Source organism: Lissotriton vulgaris, chromosome 3_1 (genome assembly GCF_964263255.1).
Source record: "Lissotriton vulgaris chromosome 3_1, aLisVul1.2, whole genome shotgun sequence".
Taxonomy (NCBI): domain Eukaryota; kingdom Metazoa; phylum Chordata; class Amphibia; order Caudata; family Salamandridae; genus Lissotriton; species Lissotriton vulgaris.
Window position 1 is genome coordinate 1,928,407,665 of NC_141689.1, and position 24,800 is coordinate 1,928,432,464.

Consider the following 24,800-nt stretch of genomic DNA (forward strand, 5'->3'; position numbering starts at 1 on the left):
GCTCCCTCCCAGCACCCTGACCTGCCAGCACCGGATCGAGCACCACCTTATCCTGCACGCAAGCCTTGGTCCCACCGACTCCGCCAGTGATTTACTACCTGCACCAAGCCATGAGGACACTGCATGTTGCAATGCTTCCATCTCACATTGCAACTGCGACGGCTGCACCTGACCGGCTCGCGCCATCGTGGTGGCCATAATAAGAAAGGTACTGTCTCAGAGTCTGTTGACACTTTAGCTAACCCGTACCAAAGCGTTTAGCTGGAATTGTTAGACTCTGTTGTGTTCAGTAACGCAGTAGCCCCCTAAGGAGCTACCGAGTTGGAGGTACTGTGTTTTGATGTTTTCCTACAATGTAAAGGTTATTTTGCACAGTAGTTATTTCTACAATTATTGTATGTTGGATTTTTGTTGTTTTCTGGTCTTGTTGGTTTAGATAAAGTTTTTCTTATTTTTCTAATCTGGTGTTGTGTCCATTTGTAATGTTTTCACTGTGTTTCTGTATGCAGGCACAATTGCTTTGCACACTGCCTTTGAGACAAGCCTGTCTGTTTATGCCAAACTACCAAGGGGGTGAGCAGTAGTTATTTTAGAAGTGTATCCCCCTTACCCTGACTATGAAGAAGTGCCCCTACTTGGACAAAGGTACCTCCCTCTGCCAACTACAGACCCACATTTCTAACACAAAGTTATTTGTTGAACACTAAATTCACCCAAGAGTGCATCTTTGCACTATGAATAAGAACACAAATGGCAGAGTGCAGCCTACAAACTGAAGGTAAATTAGCAGAACATATTTTAAAGCCTTCCTAAAATACAACATTGGACCTAGTGGTGTGAATGGCAAGCAGTAAACTATTCCAGAGGCGAGGCCCTAAAAAGGACAAGGCATGTCCCCAACCCTGACATGAGGCATTGTGAATAGTAGCTGGGAAGAATAGCATTGCTTTTCCTCAGATTATAGACCTTGAAGCATGAGGTAAGCCGGGATTTCTAAAAGCAAAATGTTCTATGCATCAGACAAGGAGTTCTGGCAACAATTCTTTGCTTCACTGTGAACCTGTGTTACTTGACTCAAGGGTGTGTGACATAATCAGTTTTCAATCCACATGCAATGCGAACAACAAAATGTTGAATTCACTGCAAATATTTCAAAAAGGCTGCAGGGGGTTCCGAATAGAGTATATTGCAATCATCCATCTTATAAAGGATACAAGCAGAGACAATTTGCACATGTTGCTATTTGGATAATAGAGGTAGAATTTCTATCACTCTTAACTTAAAGAACCAGATCAAGTGACAGCCTTACTCTAATGGTCCAGGGAGACATCGTAGAGAAGGAACACACCCAGAGATGTGACTCTAAGTGATCTGGAGGAGGTGGCTTCTAAAGAACTGGGTGGTAGGACATCTGCCACCTGCTAATATGCTTCCTTATGAGCAGAATCTCCATTTCAGTTGCATTGAGTTGGAGAAAATTAAACTACATTCAGAGCGGGATAGCAGGTAGACAGGATGCTAGGTTGGCTACTGAGCACTGGACTTAGTGGTTCAAACATATAGTCACCTATGTGTCACCAGCTTAGGAAATTACCACACAGCCATAAGAGCTGACTAGAAATATCAGCAGACAGACGTAAATGTTAAACAGCATGGAAGTGAGGGCGGATCCCAGGTAAATCAACAGTTTACCCCCTGAATGGATGAAAGGATAGAAGAAAGAACAACTGATTGCATACACTATGTTAAGAATGAGGGAAACCAGGTTAAAACCTCTCCTTCCAGCCCTAACTCCATAAGGCATTTGATGAAAATATCATCATCTGTGGTGTCAAGTGCCATCGATTTGGCAGGTTAAAAGAGCGCAGCAGTGTCACCCTGACCCACAATTATTCTGACTTCGTCCAAGGTTAATGCAGTAATGGATTCTTTCCCGCTACCAGGCTAAACATCTAGGTGCCAGGAATCCAAATAGTTAATTTTTTTCTTTTTGAGAAGTCATCTGTTTTGATACCTCCTGTTATGTTATTTTACATCAATCAGGAAGAACATTGATGGGTCATTAACTGACTACCCTACATTAATGAGGTATTTTTTTCAGTAGCAGAATAACTAATAATTTCTTACAATTCCACTGAAAAGTCCCTGGGAAAGTGCCAGATTAATATTTTTATTCAGCTCGGAAACATAACTGAAGAACAGCTTTGAAAGAAAGGCCCCAGGCACAGGTTATTGGGGGAGTCAGATTTAACTTTTATTAGTATATATAATTAATTTCCACTTGGGTAGTTGGGATACAGGATGACAAATTTGCAGACGACAGGAAAGAAGGCACTAAGCATGAAATGTCACTCAAACAGCCCCTTGCTGTCCTAGTTATTGGAACCTTCTAAGAAAACTGTGAAGTCAGCCTGTTGCAAGACTCTTGAATCAGATGGAGTTTAGGAAAGTAACAGGAGGGACAAGTAAGGGTTCTCAAGTTGATCAACAACTCTATGGTTGAATTAGGGGACCATGAAATGTTGTTCCTTGGGCTAATGGATTTGGTCAGAAACACTTCCTTTCTATACATTTTTAGTTGCTGTTTATATATAGGCATATTTGTATGTTATTGGTAAGCAATATTTAAGTTAACCATTCTTTAAAAATATTTTAAATCTCATGGATGGACAAGATGAGGCTGGTTTCAATTCCAACATTTCAGGTGCTTTGGTGCTAAAGGCTTCCTAAAAATCCCTACAAATGTCCTCAATGTATATTGAGTTGATCCACAGAGATTGACAAGCCATATTATGACAACTCACTGATTTCCACATTTTTAATTTTTGGAAGTGCATATGTATATTTGCTGTCTGAGCACAAGAAAATTAAATTTGACTGTGCTCAAGGACATATTTATGTTTCTTAACAGAGTACACGGATATCGTTCATTACCTTCTTTAATAGTTTCTCATTGGAATAAGTACTGATGAGGCACAACGCCCTCTTTTCAGGATACTTACAAAAGTGGTATAATTTGCATGCATTATACATGTATCAGCTAATTCCAGTCCATTTAACTGGTTTTCGTCACGTTATAATGACATTTTATTTATACATAATTTTGCTTTTAGAAAATTGTAAGATACTGAAAAAGTTGGTAATACAGATCAACAGCATTTAATCGTATTCAGTAGCAAAATTCGTCCAGACCAGAGCATTACTAATATGTTTCAGTTGTCATCTCTCCCAGCCCTCCCTTTTATCTGTATTTCCAATGTATTATTTAATACATGTTTCAGCATTACAATGCTCATTTAAAATATTATACTTTATTTAATAACACCTACATTTCAGAACAGAAGCAGCATGAGGTTAAGAATAAAAAGGAAAACTTATAGAAAAACTTCAATTTACGAGAGCAAATCTTTATCTACATGCTATGTAACGCCTTTAATCCATTATTATTTTTTCCTCTAGGGACATAATATTTATCTTTCCTGAATTCCTTTAATCTTTATTAGGTTGTGTGTCAATTGATCCTTACTGCTGCTGAACGAAATTCCATGAAATGTACAATTTACTTCACTGACGCTTAATTAGAAGCTGAAAAGTGTTGTTGAGAAAAATGAAGAGCCTTTGAGGATACTATTTTCCTATTGATGTCAATACGTTGTACGCCTGTTAATGGTTACCATTCAAAAGCCTAATAAAAATCGAAAATATTTGGATTCTTTTAAAAAGCATTTTAGATTACATCATTTTGGTGTAGTGACAGTCTTCCTGTATGCTTTTGTTTCAAGTTGTTGTGCCGCCATTGTCATTTTAATGATAGAACTCAATGTCCAAATGCGTTCTAAGTATACCTGATAGCGACAAAACATTTTCTGACACAGGTATATATAAAATGGGAAACATCATTTACCACGAAGGCATTACCACTAATGACGTTTACCACGTGACACTTACCACGCAAACGTCTTTACAACGAGGCTGCCTTCCACGACCGTCTTTACCACGGGCTGGGGGGGGAGACGTGGTATTCCTTCAAGTCGTTCTGCGTGGGCTTGGGGGGGCTGGGGGGGGCTCAAGGGGGGCTATGGGGGGGGCTCGGAGGGGGGCTGGGGGCGTCTCCCCCCAAAAAAAACAAACAAACAAAGGAGCGGATTACTCAAATTAAAAAAAACGCACTTCAGTACCACCGAAATAAAAGGAAAGTGCCTCACCAAAAGACGTGCCGTGTACGTCAAAATAGCAGTCCTTTTTTAGTTTTGGAAGACGTGTTTTGACGCTTGTTTCGAAGGTGGATGGAAGTACGGGCTGCTGGTGAAAGACAGGAAGGTGTCAGGTAAGAAAATAATCTTTATCATTTGTGCTTAAAGGACGTTAAAATGCGTGGTATAATCCTTCGTTGCAAATTCCAGCGTGGTAAAGCCACTTGCAAACTAAAATTCGCGTGGTAATGCCATGCGTGGAACTTGTAATCGTGGTAAAATCATATATTCATATAAAATGGTACAGAGAAATGTAGTAGCACTCTGCTGGATATTATGGCCTTGCGTTTGTTTTTTGCATTTGTCAACCTCAAACCTTTTTTCGAAAAAAGTAACACTGCAAACGACTCAATTTATTTGTGAAGAGCATTAGAGTGAAGTAGGCACCAGCAAGCCACAAAAAATCAGCAGGAATCCCAAACCACTGCACTTTCAGTTCTACACCACATTTATGATGAAGACACCACTGGATCTACGTAAACAAATTGAAAAAAACTGCTGGCTGCCCATTTTTCACAGGACAGCGGAAGACCTGCTCTATTTCGTTTGGGCAACCAGGCACTATTTTCTTCTGTGCCCACCCTGTAATGCAGGGAAGATATGGGCAGGAGCATAATTATCCTACATGTGCAGTGCTTTGCAAAGTGCCCCCCCCCCAATCTGAAAATTCCCCGTCATTATGTGGGGATGTGTTGATCGAGCATGTTGGCCACTGAATAGCCGGCAGAGGTGGGACCTTTAACACCTCAACCGCCTGCTGGCCCAAACACAAAGGCCCAAATGAGATACTAAGGCTTTATCCGACCCTTGTTGCCATGAGATTAGTGTGGAGAAACACATTGGGGCATATTTACAAGCCTCTACCGCCATGGAAACATCAATTTTTACGATGTTACTGTGGGGATAGGGGCGTTGCCTTATTTACAAGGCAGCCTTAAGCCACCTAACATGGCTTAACGCTGCCTTGTAAATAAGACCACTTTCACGCTATGCTCAGCGTGAAAGAGGAGGGCAGTGGATGTTGCTGTGGACATTCCACCGCAACTCTGATTGATTCTGACACTGCCCCCTATTTACAAAGGAGGCGTAAATAGGAGGAAGAACCAGAATTAGGAACAGGGAAAAATGTGTTGTGCAGCGCACATGTAAACAGCAAAAGGCAAATGATTATTTATGTACAGAAAGTTCCCCTTCCTGCACATAAACAATCATTTCTTTAAAATGCCATTTTCCAACCTCTATGTGTGCTGCAATAAGCAGTACACATAGAAATTACAAAACTGCATATAAAGATTGTTTATGTGCAGGAAGGGGGACCTTCCTGCCCATAACCAATCTTCCCCTGCACACAGACACCCTTGCATTATGGTGCAAGGGTGCCTGCATTGTCACCAGGCTGCTAATTGTAGCGCCAGGGCAGGGGGAAATGCAGGGCTGCACCATATTCTTGTAAATTTGGTGCAGCCCTGCATGTCTGAAGTAGTGGAGTGAGGCGTTAAGCCAGTAAGGCTAACTCCTCACTCAGCCACCTCCCTTATAAATATGCCACAGGGTTTTTTCAGATATTATTGGGATATGAGGAATAATTGAGAGAAACCAGATTTTCCGACTGACATTCTGCATAGAGCTCCTGTTAGATATGGGGGTCTCTAGTTGGCAAAGGTAGGTACCATTGTCCAAATAGGGACCCTTGCTACTAATCAAGGTAAGGAGGGTACACTCTTTGGATAACCCCTGCTCACCTCCTTGGTAGCTTGGCACGAGCACTCACGCTTATAAAAGGCAATGTGTAAAGTATTTGTACCAATACTCACAGTAACACAGTGAAAACACCACAAATGGACTCCACAACAGTTTAGAAAAATAGAAGTATTTAATCTAAACTAAACAAAATGACAAAAATCCAACATACAAGGTTCAAGAATATGGTTTCAAAAGAGTTATTAAGGTTGCGTCACGTTTTAGCCAACAGTACCTTTAGATGCGACAAAAGTTCCAAGTGAAAGCTTAAGCGTTGAAAAACAAGCGATGCGTTACTCCTGGGACCCTGGGGAGGCGATGCGACAACCCCGCTGCAGTGGTGCGATGACTCCTGTATGTATGGGGAGGGATGCGATAACTTGTGTGGATTCCGGTGCACAGGTTTCGTAGGAAGTTCCTCGCCAAGGTACGATGCGATGATCTTCGGGACGGCGAAGATCTCAGGTGCGGCGACGATACACAGCATTAATCTATTCCTCTTGTGGCCCCTCGATACGATGGCACTGCGACGCCTCTCGCAGCGACGTGATGCGGTCCGCAAGCAAGCGGTGTGAAGATCTCACCCAGTGACGACAGGCTCTGCGACGATACTCGCAGCAATGGTATTTTTCCCTCACCGGAGCGATGCGTTCCGCAAGCGAAGGATACGTTTATTCTTGCAGCGGCAACAGGCGCTGCGACGATCTTGATCTTCGCGGCGGTGGGAATGTCCTCACACTGACGGGGATGCGCTCCGCAAGCGAGTGATGCGTGAAACTTTGCAGAAAGTCTTTAGTATCTTCTTTTCCAGTTTCCCAAACACAGGTACAACTTCCAGAGGCACCACAACTGGCCCAATCACTCTAGGAAGGGCAGAACTCTCTCAGTAGAGTTCAGGGAAGCTGTGGGTGAAGTCCTTTTGTTCCTATGACTTCTAAACAGGGAGCCAGCTCAACTCAGGCCCTTGGAGATCTCTTCAAGCAAGGGGGCACAGCACAAAGCAAAGTTCTTCCCTTCTCCTTGGCAGCAAAGCAACTGCATGGCAGCCCACAAACACACAGCAGGCCAGTCCTTCCTCTTCAGTCTTCCAGATTTCTCCTTGGCAGAGGTTCCTTCTTGATTCCAGGATGATCACATTTTCTGTAGTCTGGGGTCCTATACGTAAACCCCTAAAAGTCTTTGTTTCCTTTGTGCAGGAGGTCTCTGACCCTGGTCTGAACCAGTTCTGGGTGTTCCGTGAGCACTTTGTTTCACTGGCCTCTCCTTTCCTTTCAGAGAGAGAGGCAGGGTCGCCAGCTGCCCAGCAAGAGGTGGAGCCAGCATTGTGGAGGGCAGGCACAACCCTATTCAGGCCCAGGTGCTACCCCCTCCCACCACTGTAGCTGCAGATGGAGCTATTCAGCCCAGGGATGGCCCAATCAGCCTCTGGGAGCCACCCAGCCAGCCCAGACAGTCAATTCACAAACAGGCCAAGGCACACAGAAAGGTCAGACAAGAGAACAGCAACTTTCTAAAAGTGCTGTTCTCAAACACAGGATTTAAAAACCACCTTTCCTAAAAGATATGATATTAAATTCTGAGTTCAGGGACACCAGACTTTTATGTCCTATCTTGCTCCCATGGGAAGATATGCAGGTAACCACTGTACACAGCATTCCCCTTGATATCCTATGGGCAAGATAGCCTTACAATAGTGAAAAACGAATTTGACTGTAATTCACTACCAGAGCATGTCACCTGCACTAGTACATGCTCTACCTTTCACATACACTGCACCCGGCCCAGGGGTGTACCCTAGGCCTGCCATAGGGGTGTCCAATGTGTACAGAAAGGGAAGGGTTAGGCCTGGCCAGTGTGGACACTGGTCAGGTCAGCATGGCAGTTAGCAACTGCACACAGGAACTGCGGTGACAGGCCTGAGACACCATTTTAGGGCTACTCATGTGGATGCAACAATCAGTGCTGCAGGCCCACTAGTAGCATTTGAATCACCAGCCCTGGCACTCTGAGTGCACTTTACTAGGGACCTACTGGTAAAACAAATATGCCAATCATGGATAACCAATCACCATAACAATTTATACAGAGAGCATATGCACTTTAGCACTGAAAGGGAGTGGTAAAGTGCCCAGAGTACCATTGACAACAACCACAGGTCAGGAAAATAAAGGAAGAAGAAGCAAAAAGTGTGGGGATAACCCTGCAAAAAGGGCCATTTCCAACAGCTCCTAAGTACAAGGGAAGATAACAGAAGCACTTACCACTTGCTGTGCAATGGGCTCAGGTGCAAGGTGCAGAAGGGATGGGCGGGGAGGGTGCTGCAGTGGCTAGGGAAGGAGAAGGGCAGGATGTCACCTGGCGAGGGGAGCATTTCATGCTCACTTGTGGCTTTGGTGTGGGCTCGTCAGGGGCCTGGAACTGTGCCAGGGCTGCAATGCAGCATGTAAATGTAGTGATTTTATTGGTTGGAATTTACATCTGGTTAAACTGAGTCCAGTGCTCCCATATGATGGATAACCAGGAGCAGGAATGTGGTAAACTTATAATTACGTAAAGCCGAATTCCATACAGGAACTCCACTTTGCACAGCTTCTTATCCTGGTCGAAATTCCATAAATTCCATGCGGGATTCCAGATAGCATCTCTACCTCCAGCAGCACACAATCTCCCTATGGAATTCTGGATTACTTATCAGTAATCAAGGCCCACGTGTGGTGCACTAAATGAAGTTGAGCGTTGCCTCATCGTCTTTCAGATCAATAATTCCTGCAATGCCTAACAAATCCATCCATCCCTTCCTGGAAAATGCGTTCACAACATCTTGAAAATCGTTTTATTCCTCTAACAGGAATGTTCAGGTTTCCTACTGAGATAAGGCTCACTAATTGAATAATATTGCCCCTATCCAACATATATACAAGGGACTGTGAAAGGATGGCTGCTATATCACTTGGGAGTTCTCAGATACAAAACAGTCATCAAGCCTTCCGTTCTGACAGGGAATTTGCAGGTAAGAGATGGGAGTACAGCCCCTAAAAGATCTCGCTATGTATCTCCAAACTCAAACTTTTGGTCTTACTAGACAAGGGAAAGGACATGAATTCCAGCCGCTTTGGCTCTGGGTAGATACAAATGCTTAAGCACTATCTGTGCCACTCCTGTACTGCTCAAAAGAAAATGGAAGGAGGAGGATAAAAAGTGGGAGGGCCAAGGGTTATTTTCCTATGTGGCTCTTCAAAAAAAGCACACTGAAAATACTATAGTTGCTAAACCGAGTTGACTTTGCATAGCACATGTCCACAGCTTTGAAAACATTGATAAGGAAGATATCTCCAAATGGCAACAGATGACACTGAACAGCAGCTACCCAAGTCCTACCATTAAACAAAGACTAATGATAATGTCTGTGCCAATGGGTGACATGCCCAGAAAGACGTCTGATGCAGTTATAGTGACTGATAAAATCGTTATAACCCCAGTGAAACCCAAGTCTGTCTGTTAATAATTACACACTAATCATTGAGAATTAACACCAGAAGTATTAATTTGCTTCAGCGCACAAGACTATTCATTAAAACACACATAGTACATTAAATCTAAAAGTACAATGAAAGTAAAATGGTGAAACAAAATAATAAAATATATATAAGATACAGCTTAAATAGTTGGTGCTAATATAACATAGAAAGATGTATAGAAATCCAATTTTATAGTAGACATTACGTTGTACAGGAAAGTACAGTTTTACGGTTGGTTGTTATCTTAGATGATACTACCTGACTGCACTACCAATTACCTCATATCTTTAGAATTATACAGTTGAAGACAGTTGCTTTCCTGCTTTCCGTGTATGTTTTCCCAGGGGTAGCAATATGCTTGACATCTAACAGCCAACCCTCTACTATTTGAAAGATGTACACTTTTCGTTTTTGATGTAATTTACATTGTGGCTCTAAACTATTCTCTGGTAAATGGATAACTTGAGTAAAATATTAGGCCTGGGTTACATTTTCGTTACACTAGCATAAACGTGTGTCATTTCTGGCACTTTCTGTTACGTTTTTTAAGCAAACTGCCTGAAATGATGCCATTGTGCAATTTGGCCACATTGCGTAATTTTCCATCCCTTTGGGGAAAAAACTATCAAGGGAGCAGGAGAACAACAAGAAAGACTAGAATGTGCAATGCGTGTTTGCGTTAATTCACTTAGGGCCAGATGTAGGTCGGTCGGTAAAGGCAGAAAATCAGTATTTTCGGCCGTTACCGACCGGTATTACAGAAATGGTATGTAGGGGCATTATTTGACAGAATCGGTAAATTTACCGATTCGGTAAATTTACCGATTCTGTAAAATACCGAATCGGTATTTTTACCGATTCGGTAAATCTCAGATGTAGGTGGGACTCTTATGAGTCCCAAAGGCCCTACAAATTCGGTATTTTAACACCCAATCCAATTGGGTGTTAAAATACCAAATTCAGGTGTGCATGCACTTGTGTGCATGCACACCTAGCCATGTGACAGACAGACATGCCCTTAGGGCATGTCTGTGTGCCACATGGCGCACATGCCTATTTTTGGGGTGCCAGAGGGTGTCAAAGTGACACCCCCTGCACCCTTGCAAAAGTCGGTATTTACCGATTCGGTAATTACCGAATCGGTATTTCCCATTCAATCCTACAGGCTTCACAGCCCATAGGAATCAATAGGGAATACCGATTCGGTAATTACCGAATCGGTAAATACCGAATTCTAACGATTCGGTATTTCCACATCTGGAAATACCTACATCTCCCCCCTTCATATTTACTGACTATGAAATACCGAATCAGTAAAATTCGGTATTTCAGAGTCGGTAAATATGATTTACCTACATCTGGCCCATAATGTTTCTGAACTGTTGCTTAGTTGTGCAAAAAAAATACACATTTCTCAAACCCTTTTCTAACAGCTGTAAACCACCTATCAATTGAGAAGTAAGCTTTTTTTGTGATTTTTAAAAACCTTTTCTAAAAGACCATGAGTTCCTTAATGATCCTGGGTGACGATGGGGAGTTCCTCAGCCATCTTAACCCGTTCAGTGCTCGTGACGGAACAACTCTGTCACGAGCCACGGATGGGCTGTGCTAATAAGGGAGGGGTTCCGTCACGCCGCTGCTGCTCCGCCCACTCTGCATCAATTCCGCAGCTGCGCGGCTGAATTAATGAACGGGCACGGCCATGATAGAACCACACCATCATGAGCACAGCGCGCCCGTGGCTCGTGACGGAGTGGTTCAGTCACAAGCATGGCGGTGCCGCGCAACCCTCCCTCCCCCCCAGCACCGCAGCAGAACTACCGCCACAGCCAAGGGGTTAAATCAGAAGACTGATTGTGTGAAAAGGAGATATGGAGCATTTCTGCTCTCATTGTGCTGACGCACTGTGTAGTGCCCAGGGGCAATGCATGCTTTTTGCACCATAGTGCAAGGGTGTGTGTATTACAGGCAGGATTGAGTTTGTGTAGGAAGACACCTTCCTGTATAAAAACAATGCTTTTCCTATGTGTGCTGAAGAATATAGCACTTGTAGAAAGATGAAATAAGGCTGAATAATAAGGATATTTCCTCCAGTTATGTCTCACTTGGGAAGGCGTAGCATTTTGATGCACTACCAGGATTACTAGTTTTAATAGTCTAGAAGGCAACTCCATGGGTGGATGCATGGGAACATCCATGCCCCACCCATGGAACACCTCCCAAGTTGAAAAGTAATGAAATTTAGAGCAAGCAGCTGCATTACATTACAATGCTTTACAAAGCCATGAAAAAAGTTGTGAATCGTCCCTAGGGTGGCTTTTTATATTACTGAAGCCTTTGCGTTTTCCTTGTGTTGCCTTGCGCAACGCAAGGGATAACACGAAGGCTTCATATATCTGGGCAGATGTGTCTGCTCAAATTAAGGCATTTCTAAAAAAAGTGAGTAGGGAGGTAGGGATATGAGGACAAATTTGTGAAGGCATAATCCTCTATGTTGTATCTGACAATCATTTGACAATAACTAATTACTCCTCCAAAGGATGGAACTTTACTTCAGACAAGCTGTACTAGTAGAGTGATTGAGCAAACATGCTCACTAAGTGTAGGCACAACCACACAAAAGAAATTATGTAAGCTTGTTAGTATGTATGTGTGAGTATTTACATTGTGCTAACCTAATATGGGACCAATGAAGCATTGCACAACAATAGGCACAAGGGAGCAGTAGAAGATTGCAATTCAGGATTGTATATATAGACACAGGGAATTGGATGTAGTAGCTACACAAAGGAGCTAAGTGTTTTGGTGGTCCATATTTGTGGATTAGGTGTTCCCTGTAGCAATACATTTTCACTTACTTTGGTGCTTTTCCTTTTTTGTCTTCAGTCAAAATATTTTTGTAGCTTCTGGTGCTATGCTGTACTCTTCAAATATTTAGTTATTCAGATAGATAAGGGTGATCTAATGCTTTGCATTCAATGAATCAGACCATGAAGATGGAATGGACTGTTAGAGGCAGTCATTGTTAGTTTTTAGGGTAGGAGACTTTTGGTTGAATCAACATATGTATGGAGAGACCTGGACAAGGTCCTGCATAGATAATGAGATAGGAAGTGCACTACCAATAAGTGGAGCATTATTGTCATCATGGTGATAGAAGGCGGTCCAGACATCTGCTTCAAGAAAACAGATTTGAGTTTTGCTAAGGAGTAAGAGCTGCTACCATGCAGTCTATGTTTTCTTTGTGAAGTATATCTTGAATTGCATGGCGGCATGAAATATGAATCCCACTCAGGGATTTTGCTTTTGGGATCAGCTAAGGAACAAATAGTACATTCCATTGATGTTGAGATAATCATCCATATGGGTTTGTTTCCTAGGGTTGGCAACTAGGTCATATTTTGCCACTGCAGGGTTAAGCTTCTCATCAGTGGTTAATATATGGGTATGAGGGGAGCTCTTCGATACAGCCAAGTATCATATACATATTGGTAAATCTTGATCATGAAGTTGGAGTGGGGACTACTGAAGATTACTTGAGAGAGGATGGAGCAGTAGCAGTCTCTGCAGATCAAAGGCAATCGTCGTTATTGGTACGGGTTTATCTAGATGGTGTAGAACTTTCGTAGAGGTAGAAGGAAAAACCATTGTACATGGTTGGATGAAACCTAAGCATATCACATTGATGTTTGAAGGACTTGATAAAAATAATGTTGAAATTATCACAGAGTTTAATAAGGATGAAGAGGTGTGGTGAAAGGTTTTATACCATGCAAACAGCATCTTTTTTCGATATGAATGATGGTGATTTCTGTTTTCAGTGTCCAGTAATGTCTGTAGCACATTTGGTAACTGTGAAATAGGTGTTTGGCACACAGGTCTTCCTCTAGCATGGGGGCATTTACTTTTTCTATCACTTATTTTGATGAAAGGTTGATGGTTCAACTTTACTATCTGTTAAGGATGCTGGTGTCCATATTGAAATTTTTAGCAGGACAACGATTTTACTTAATGATTAAATTAGTAGCATGAGCCAGAGTGTATTGTCCCATCGGTCTTCTTTCCCTTATAAAGTAACATATATGCAAAGCTTGCCCTCCAATCTCTCTTTCCTGTGGTTAGCCTCAGATCATATACAATTTCCTAACTTAATTCTTAGTAGACTTTCATACAGAGAGAGTGCAGATAGTAATACAAATGGCAAGAAAATGAAAAGCACAAAGCAACAGCAAACACATTTAACTATCAATGAGCAAACAGAAAATATGACCACTACCTTCTATACAGGTGTAAATCTGAAGTTGTTCAGATACATAAGACATAACAGCCCCACCATGGACTTATACATGAAGATGATGAAGCACAGAGATGCAGGGGGGAAGACGGAAGAGCAAAGGCAAAGATAGAGTAACTTGCTAAGGCCAAAGAGAAAGCAAAATAAGCCCACTTCTTTCAAGTGGTAGTTTAGAGGAAACTGGATATAAAGACTCATCCGTGTGACATCTGTTGCTGAGATATATTGGAATGCCTTGTATTGGAAAATATTGTGAAATGCTTTGAAGTGAATGGATTAGAATATCAGCAGCAGAGATGCCATGATTGAAATGCTATGTCAAGTAAATTAAGTTGAGATCGTTTGCTTACTGATCTGGAAAATGTGATCAAGGTAAAGTAATGGTTGTTGTCTTCTTGTTTTAAATAAAGTATCCATTCCTATTTCAGGCACAAATTGCACAAACACTGGGAAGGGAGCAGTGAATTCTCAATTACCTGTGAATAGCTTATTTATGTGTCTGAAATGAAAGATATTTTAGGAAGCCTTGTTTTTTTCCCCTCAGTAAAAATAATTTTCCTTCTTCTCTCTGAAAAAGAATGATATAAGTTGTCTTTACACTGTTATTTATAGCTGATATTGATATTCTTGTTGCTGTCCTTGGAAGATCTTCTCCTGTTGTTTTGTGTTTTTGTGCCATTCCCTCAAGTTTTTTTTGAGCTCACGTACACAAAATCCTCCTGGCGCTATAGAACCAAACTTCATAACTTCGACTGAAAAAACAGACACGTTAGATGCAATGAACCTCAAGAAATCTAGAAAATCAGTTACTGGTTGAAAAGACAAGGTTTTCAGCATTTTCTTATTCAAAATGGGACAAGACTGTGAGCATAGATGGAAAGGCGAATAGATACAAATCCCTCTGCAGGTAAAGTATATGGCTAGGGGGCACATGTATGGATTAACTGCAGCCCAAAAGAGTGGAAACCTGCAGAAAGACATAGTTCAAAGGTCTTTTTTCCAAGTAGAATTAAGTGAGGACACAGATTGTGCACTGGCCATCAGAAAACACGGAATCCGCTTCCATACTAAACCTGAAATCTTCATCTCTTCAAGAGTTTTAGTGAGAATGTTTTCTGCGAGTTTGTGGAAAGCTGCCCATAGTTTTAAAAGTAGCAATGCACAACACCACCATTGTCCACCAATCTATCCAGGCTGTCTAAATCCTTGTGAATTACTGACTCTGATTAAGTGTAAAACCTACCTGTAGGATAGCAAACAATCTGTTATTTTCTAAGAAGTTCTGTAATTGGCAAAATACAATTTTTCCTAGAAGTTTGTCTAAACATGAGCCATGAGATTGACCTAGTTTGGTTATGGATTGTTCAAGATTAGTGATTTTTTTTTTACAAGGGTTTAAACAGTCTTGTTTCTACTCTACAGAGAATTTACCCTGAACGATAGAACTATTGCAGTGCCAAAAAGTCTTATCTGGAATTATCAGGAATTACAGCTTAAAAGTGTATTAAGGAATTCCCAATGTTGGTCTAAGAGAGAAGTAAGCCTCACTGTAGTGAAAAATCAAATAGGCTATTTGTCACTATCTGGACATGTAAACCATATTAGTGCATGTCCTACCTTTTACTCACATAACACCCTGCCCTAAGGGTTAGTTACCCTACCTTAGGGATGACCTACATGTAATAAAAAAGGCTGTTTGAGGCTTGGCAAGTAGTTTTAAATGGCAAGTTGAAGTGGCAGTACACTGCACGCAGTCACTGCAGTGCAGACCTGAGATGGGTTTAAAAGGCTACTTAGGTGGATGACACAATCAGTGCTACAGCCCTCTAGTAGCATTTAAGTACAGGCCCTGGGTATATTATATACGAGGTCACAATGGCCTTACCAGCAAAACAAATATACCAATAAGTTATACATCAAATGCCATCATGTTTAGTGGGGAAGCACATGCACTTTGCCACTGGTTAGCACTGGTTAAGTCTTCAGAGTCTAAAACAACCAAAAACAATCAGCAAAAATGAGAAACAAAAGGCAAACCTTTGGTGGAAAGACGACTGTAAGGATGACAGGTCTAGCACCTTCTCAAACTCCAGCACAAAATGTCCAATTGATGGAAAAGGTGGCCCAGGAAGAGCAGGGAGAGCATCACCGATGGTCGCTGCAGTAGCGCAAATGGCAGGTGACGTGGGGCAGACGGTGGGGCAGACAGTCATCACTGTAGCACAAAGATCCAGCCGGGCATCGCAGATAGTCATTGCTGGAGCTTCATGTTGATGGTCACTGTGGGCTCTCGCTGCCATAGCGCTAAGTGCAGATCTCGTGTTGTCAGTTGTCACTAACAGTCATTGTAGGGCAAGGAGTGGGGGTTCACCGGAGCTTTGCGTTGATGATCATCGTAGGCGGTAGAGTATCGGCATGGCCAGGCCCATTTGTGGTGTAAAGAGACCAACACATCAAGATTTCTCTCTTTCCTTGCAGAGGAGTGCACTCTGATGCCAGCCTAAGGTCCAGGGTCTGGGGAGTCACCACGTGGGGGACCAGGCACTCACGCTAGCAGAGGCCAGAAGAGGCTATGCACGTTCTATTGCCGGCCTAGCTTGGTCTAGTTGCAGGAGGTCATCTGGGCAGCCTTCTGAGCCTATTGTGTTTCTGTAACTCAGAACAGGAGGCCAATTACCTAGCCCTTGGAGTCACTCTGGTGGACCTGGATTCAAGGAGCAGGCCTAGATTTCCTTCCCAGGCAGCAGGGCCATCCTTCCAGAACCATGGCAGGTATTCATCTGAGTCTATCACAAGTCCAGAAGTGATCTGATGAGTGGGTCAGCAGGTCCAGTATTTGCACCTTTGCCAGCCTTTGAAGTGGGGCAAACCCCTAGACCACTCCCACATCTGGTTCTGGACAGTTCCTTACTTCTCCTGTCCAGCCTCCAAGTGGTCTGTGGTGACAATAGACTGGTGCCAAGTTCCTTTGTGTGTGTATGTAAATGTCCCATTTGAAATATCATTGGAATAGTGATCAGCTCCACCCATGCCATCCTGGCAGGAAGGTCCATCTTGTCAACACCTAGCCCCCCTCCTTTGTCTCGCTGTGTAGGAGGAATACACAAAGTCCATCTGCCAACTATTCACACTCCTGTTACCCAGGACACAGACAGCAGGCACCAAATGGATGGGACAAGAAAATGCAAACTAAAAATGAAATGTTACCATTAAAAAGGGTATTAAATTGCAATTCATGTGAGTTCAAACATCAATTTCCTATCTGCTCCCAAACTTAAATTATGACTTATTACGGGTAATACTGTTATTCTGTGAGAGAAAAGGCCTTTTAGTAGTGAAAAACAAATGTGGGTGTTTTCTTTACCATGACATGTAATACATAAACCCACATATCCTGCTTTTAAAATGGAAGCATCTTGCCCTATGAGCCTTTAGGGACTACATCATGGGGGACTTATATGTATTACAAAGGAAGGTTTAGTCGAAATGCCAGTTTGAAACTGTACTACAGGCTGCAGGGGCAGGCCTAAGACATGTTTTAAAGGCTAGTTTGGTGGTTGATGGCAAAATGAGTGATAAAGGCCCACTAGTAGCATTTAATTTAGAAGCCCTGTATACATTAAATGCAATCTACTATGGACTTACAAGTACATTAAATCTGCTAATTAGGTGTAGGCTAATTGTACCATGCTTTAGGGAGAGAGCATAAGCACTTTAGTACAAATTAGTAGTGGTAACGTCCACAGAGTCCCAAGCTAACAAAAACGAATTCAGCAAAACAGAAGGGGTGAAGGCAAAATGTAAGCGTGTCAGATCTAACAGCCTGTGATACATTAGCCAAAAATCTGGCCTGATTCACCTACGCCTCACTATTTCATATCCTATTGATTTCTCTCTCCAGACTGCCTAAAATTGAACTTCAGAACATGCCCATCCATATTCATCAAACAGTTAACAGCATCATGAATTGAGGATATCACTAAGATGATAAATGCATCCCTGGCCCTCATAAAAATGCAAGCAGATCTAAAGATCTTAGAAAATTATCAACCAATCTCCATCTTTTCATTACCCAATAAGATCATTGTAAGGGATGAAAGACAGAGCTCCTAGAAGTAAAGGAAGAGACCTAACTTCTCCACCAAAACCGGTCAAGATTTAGATCAGCACAAATCACAGAATCAGCTCATGGCAAAACAGAGAGGTGCACCTTCATTACACTGATGAACATAAAATACAGGTTTAATATTTCTCAGTCACACTCCTGCTTGGAACACGATAAACCACAAGACACTTCTGGACAGGTTGGAGAACTGGTTAGGCATCTCCAGCACTGCCTTGGAATGAATCCAAAACTTTTTTACTAATCCTACCATAACATAATGGTGAGCTTAGTGTGATTTTCTTTCAGGAATGGAGTTATGAAACACTCCAGGGATCACACTTCTCCTGCTTGCACTTCACCAACTATGTGCATTCTCTGGCAAAGTTCCCTGAGCAATATCAGGTGAATTTTGTAATGTATGCTTATGGCTTCCATGTCCATTTTAAGGTGAAGACTAGTCTAACTTCACCATATTGTTGCACTACATCTTTTACGGGATGAAGGAGAGTTGCATGAACTGTCTGAATGGTTCTTATCATGAAATCTTAGAGGTAGGTGGTACTGACTCACACTGCTTGCCTTCTTTACAGCTCAAAACATAGTTATCTGTCACTAACTGCATCACATTTTAGAAACCTCTGCATTGTGCATCGAACCATTAATAAGTACACAAGAGATACAAAGTCCATTGCCTAATTGTGCTTTTTGTTCTTCAAATCAAGCACTGCTTAATGACCCTTGGATAAAGAAAACCAAATATGGAGATCAAGCCTGCTCTTATTCAGCAACTCAGCAAGGTTATATGATAGAGGCACGTGTGGCTGAACATCACATTCCTTTACCATGCATGCCTTTACTACTCATGCTTTCCCATGCACATTTGTGGTAAAGGCATGACTGGTAAAGGCATATGTGTGGTAAAGATCACACCCAGGCATCCTGGCATGAGCCCTTAAAACAACCCCGACCACCCGAGCCCTAAAAACAACCCTGAACACCCAGGCCCTAAAAATAACGCTGACCCCCCAGAGCCCTAGAAACAGCCGTGGCCCCCCTAGAGCCCTAAAAACAACTCACCCCCCCTAAAAATAACCCTGACACCCTGAGCCCAGAAAATAACTCCGACCCACCCCCAGAGGTCTAAAAACTACCCCCCATTCTCCCCAAATCCAGCCCCACATACCAGACCACATCCCAGAGCTCCCTCTTCTGCTCCCTCCTCATCCTGTGCCCACCCACTAGTACATTTGGACCACACACCGCCTTAACCACGCATATGCATGGTTAAGGCAGGCGTGGTTCCGCTTGAGGGGAATCGGCACGCATGATTCAGCCAGCATTGTAAAGCCTGTTTCCCACTTTGCAATGGAAAAAGCTTCTCATGAAGCTCCACCCAACAGAGAACCATCTTTTCTTCATCCAGAACCTCTTTTAGTCTATTGCTTTTTGATTCATGTGTGCAAAACACTCCTGGGAAGCTAGTACTACCAGGTAACTCTACTTATTGTGCTTTTTTGAATCATGGAAATAAATTATTTACACGATCTATATGGTCTCCACAAAGTTTAACATTCCTCTTCCTCTTCTCAGTAACCTGAAGTAACTAGAAGGAAAAAAGCACTGCACTACAATACTTCACAACAAATAAATACATATTTACACAAATAAATAAATAAAAAATAGCTTTTCTACGAAGACCAATTAATTATATATAATTCACCCTACCCATCTGCATTCAAATGTTTAGTGAAATTGCATTATGATTGATGTTTGTTTAAATGTTTCATACAAACAGTAATATTTAGCTAGGTGCTTCACCCTCTGTTTGGGGTGGGTCTCTCCTGTAGTCAAACTTTCATCAAGGCCGAGAACCAACTTGTCACCTAACTTGCTCCATTGAACAGCTATCTGGTGCACTTACTAATTGCAATATAGATGGCATAGACACGTCCCTGAGGAATGCCTTAGACCCAAGGCTGATTAGAGGCAGAAACATGTTGGTGTGATTATTTGTACAGTGACGTAATCGTAATCGACCCCTCAGTCATTAGGGTAGAAATATTACAGAACATTTTAGATAATTCTAGGATCTGGAAATTATGTAGTGTATATGGTTTCATTTCATCAGGTTTGATAATCAGCCGATGTATCAAAGCTCACGGAGCCCTTCTTTCCCTCCTCATATCTTTATCCTCGAGGAAAATCAGGGTAAACCACCAACGTGCCTTACCCTGGTCACATTCATGTGAATCACCTGTGAAAGGTGCCCTAAATCCAGTTTATTGCACGCCATCAACAAACATTACATAAAGTGAATTTTCTGCATGGAGCATCTTGCGCGTGCCAAGGTATAATTAGTGATCCAGGTAGTACTCGCAGAAACCAGTTTATGTTTGAGGTGTCAAAATGCTCAGTTCGTATGCAGGCTCAATCACAGCCTATGCAAAGATCGTTATGAAACAAACAGGGTGCCAGTACTGATATGGATTAGTTAAAGAAATTAAATACCCATCCTATACTAGAAAAGAAATTCCAGAAAGGGAAGTGCTAATTAATAGCTTTTTATTTTATCAAATTATAGCATCAACATTTCAATAAATTTCTTCAATTTATCATACACAAAGAGATTGTTATAAAAAAGGACACATGAGACATTAGGATATAACTATACATTGGTCATTCATTCAAGATTACACGCATATCACAGTCAAACATTCTACCAGTAGCGGTCGGCAGTAGGTGTTTCTATAGGGCGGTGACGTGGGCAGGAGGAGGGGCAGGGTGGGGGGAAATAATGTATGGATTACGGAGTTTTACAGGTAAGTAAACATTTAAATACATAAAACGAATTTCGTTGCGCACACTGCATCACCAAATGTGATGCAGTGCGCGCAACGAAATTCGTTTTATGTATTTAAATGTTTACTTACCTGTAAAACTCCGCAATCCATACATTATTTCCCCCCACCCTGCCCCTCCTCCTGCCCACGTCACCGCCCTATAGAAACACCTACTGCCGACCGCTACTGCATTCTACATTCAGACTATCAAAGACAAAGTGTATAATACAGTATATATACATTCCAGGAAAAAAGAAGGAGGAAAGAGGGGGCCACGGTCTGCGAAGAAATTACAAAAAGTGAAGGAATTAGTTCGCTTCAGTAAAGTACATTCCTGTATATTACATAAATAGAGCAACGCTCATTGGAATTTTTAATCCAAGGTAATGTACAGCATTGAACTGTGGAAAACATTCATTAGATGCCCGACAGCTCTTGCAGACCAATCTGTGGCATACAGGAATATACTTTACTGAAACTAACTAATTCAATCTCTTTGTGTATGATAAATTGAAGAAATTTATTGAAATGTTGATGATAAAATAAAAAGCTATTAATTAGCACTTCCCTTTCTGGAATTTCTTTTCTAGTATAGGATGGGTATTTAATTTTTTTAACTAATCCATAACAGTACTGGCAACCCTGTTTGTTTCATAATTACTTTGGCTCAGCCTTACTGATCAGAGCCAGCCCCTAGTTGTTTCTTGTATGCAAAGATCGTGGCCTCTCTCTAACCCAACAATAGTATTGCCGACAACTCGACTCCCAACTGCAAGCTGTTGTGACAAAGTTTCGTATTAGAGCTAAGGTCACGTTTTTTATTTTTACCAATGGGGAATATTACCAAGCAATAGCGATAATTATCGCTATTGCTTGGTTAGAGACAAAAATTTACCGCTGAGCTGCTGCGATTTTTATCGCAGATAAACCTTGGTATTACCAAGGTTTATCGCAACTGCGATAAAAATTGGCCGCAATGCATGAATATCGCTGAAAAGTCAGCTATATTCATGCATTACAGAGCTAATGCTCTTAGCCATGTTATCCACCTCACATTGGATAATATGGCTAAGAACTGCTCAGGGCAGGTGTTAGCTTTTGGAGATATTCGCGCTTAGCGGGAATATCTCCAAAAGTTGGTAATAGGAGATAGCGATGTTATCTTGGCACGCCCACTTTGCATGTCATTAGTGATAAACATCACTGACATGCAAAGTGGGGCCCAAGATGGCCGCTATCTCCTACTAGCTGTCGTTAACTGGTGTTAGCGACAGCTAGGTAATAGGGAGATAATTTTATCACCGCTTTCTTGGCTTTTAAAGATAAAAAAGCAGACATAAACCCCCTTGATAATATGCCCCAATATCTTTTAAAAGTTTTATCGCAGTATCAATGATATTGATTTGGCTGCTTTGCCAGGCTTCTCATGAACGTGGCCTCAAGGAGACAGGTCTCTGTCTGTTACTCCTTGTACAGATTCACAATCGTGATAGTTCTTATTTTGCCAACAGCAATCAATGGTCCAACAAAGAGAATACATTAATGCCAGGGGAAAGTATACATGCAGCCCATTTTACGAACAAAGCATGTGAAGCTGGTGTCCTTCCAAAAGAGGCGCTGCATGGTGTTTAGTCTGACAGAGACTTCATGCTACCTAATGTCAGATGTATGACTGTGATGTCTATATTACTGGCTGTAACAGTGAAACCTTTGGCTCTGTAGCACTCTAAAAGACCATAACAGACATATGAGACTGCTGGGGGTCTATATCGCACATTTTGAGATTTACTCCAAGAAGTGGCCAATGCAGCTGTGAATCTACTGATATGATATATGCCGCAGAAATCTCCATATTAGCAGGCCTACTTAAATACCCTGTTAATGGTGCAGTGACATCTGTGATTGACTGTCTTAACAAGCATCCTGATCTAACCCTGAACAGCAGTAAATTGGTTTTAGTTCACCTCGTAAACACCATAAACGTGGTGAAAGCCCACTTATGCTTCATACAATTCTGCTTGAAAAAGATCTTTAGTTGTTCCAGTGTAACAGTGCTGTGTGGTCATTTCTATATATCTCTTATGGGAAACAACCATTACAACGCATGCGTTACACTGCATGCCTTTACCCTGCATGTTGTTACATGGTGAATGGCTTGTTGCAGGGGGTAGAATGTGTTGGATTTAACCCCAACACCTTCCCTACTGTTGCACACACTGGAATTGGAATAGTAAATTATACTATTCCAACTTCCAGCGCACCCCGACAGCAAGTCGGGGTAAATATTTGTTTTGCAACGGTTTGCGGGGTAATGGCATGTGTTGTTACATCATACAACTTCTCTTATGGGTACTGCATATCTTCTTTGTACTGTTGTATATGATCACTGACGATCTGTAATCAGGAAGAAAACAAATATACCCAGTAGGTATTTACCATAAAGGCATATGCTAGTCAAAGCTACGATTTAGAGCCATTAAACTCTTCCTAAAATAAAGAAATAGGAACATTCTGACAAATCTCTAAATATGCTTTATATAGAAAGATTAATATGAATTCAAATATTTGACTGTATTATAACCACGCTATTGAATTCTACATAATGAACACTCTTCCAAATCTTATAGATGCACAAGAAACTGTAGGCTCCATTAGAGGTTTATAGAAACATTGTTTACTTATTCATCTGTAATAAAAATAAAGTTAGGAAAAAGTGATTCGATGGATTCAATAAAATTAACAGAATATAAGTCTAAGGGTAATACAGCGCGCATTTTGTCAAAGAAAGTATTTGTGTGTAAATACCCTGGAAGCCTCTGACCATGCAAAGCACTCCTGGCATGAGCATCAAATACTGGCAGAACCCTAGCCTTTATCTTCAGATTCAGAACTAATACGGTTTCATATTATATTTTTAGGAATGACAGTGTAAATATCTAGCATTATTATGTTGACGTGTTCCATCTAGAATCTATTAGTTACTCATTATGCATGTCTTCAGCACATAATATCTTTGTACGGTTTCCGATTATTCTAAGACAACTTTAAAGGTCTATAATAAATAAAAATAAACATATTGAACCGGACATGTGTTTACAGTTTACGAAATGAAGTAGATGAAAGACAACACTCGACTGCAAAGTCTACTCACAACAAATTAATTCACAACAAATTCTTTCACAAAAAAGGAAAAATGATGAATGTATCGTTTTGGCTCAAGGATGAGTTGCTTAGCTTAAAAGAAATGTCTAGCCCTTCCATCAGGGAGAGGGGGGTTTTGGTTGAGAAAACTGCGGTATGTACTGATGCCTAGGGCATCTACTGTTATGAATTAAACATTTTCACGTCAGCTCACCTTCTCAGAAACCAGAGCTCGATGTATAATGTATTCTCTTTAACTTTAGTGTCAGAATTTGAGTTATTAATGTGGGGGCAGGTGATCTCAGACAAATTTATAAATAATTTGTTTAGGTCAAAATACAGTTAATTGGCATTCTTTGCTAACCACTGGAAGCTCTCACAGAAGCAGCAGGCAATGAACAAAGTCTGTCAATTTCAAGCAGTATCAACTATTTTAAAGAACAAAACACAGTAACATTTCCAAACCAATTTTGAACAAAATAAAAAGACTTAATGGCCAAAAAGATACAAAGAATATTAAAATAGGACGGGGGAGCAGAGGTATCAATATTTTAAGTTTCAAGACAAAAAGCCTACAAAAAGCAATATCCCAAGCAGTCTTGCTGGTGAAAGTTTTTATCTTCAGACTTAGGCCCATATTTACTTACACTTTGCACCGATACAGTGTCACCTAATGTGACGAAAATCTGTGCAAAGCATTTTTGGGGTGTACTAAAGTGGGCTTTTGTTGAAGTAATTGCCACCCCGCCCCCCAAACCTTTTGCCACATTTTTCTGATGCACTTTAACTGGATATGGCCTGGGTCCCTGTCAATACGATTCCCAGGGCCTGTGTTCCTTCCCAAACCTTTACATTTTTACCCACAATTGGCACCCCTCTGGCCACATGTAAGTCCCTTTAGAGGTACTA

General features: G+C 41.5%; 1 protein-coding gene across 1 annotated transcript in view; it reads right to left on the minus strand.

The window, feature by feature from the left end:
* SPOCK3 (SPARC (osteonectin), cwcv and kazal like domains proteoglycan 3) overlaps positions 1–24,800 on the minus strand; it is a 1,207,618-nt gene that overhangs the window by 883,763 nt on the left and 299,055 nt on the right. The gene's annotated exons all lie outside the window — the stretch shown is intronic.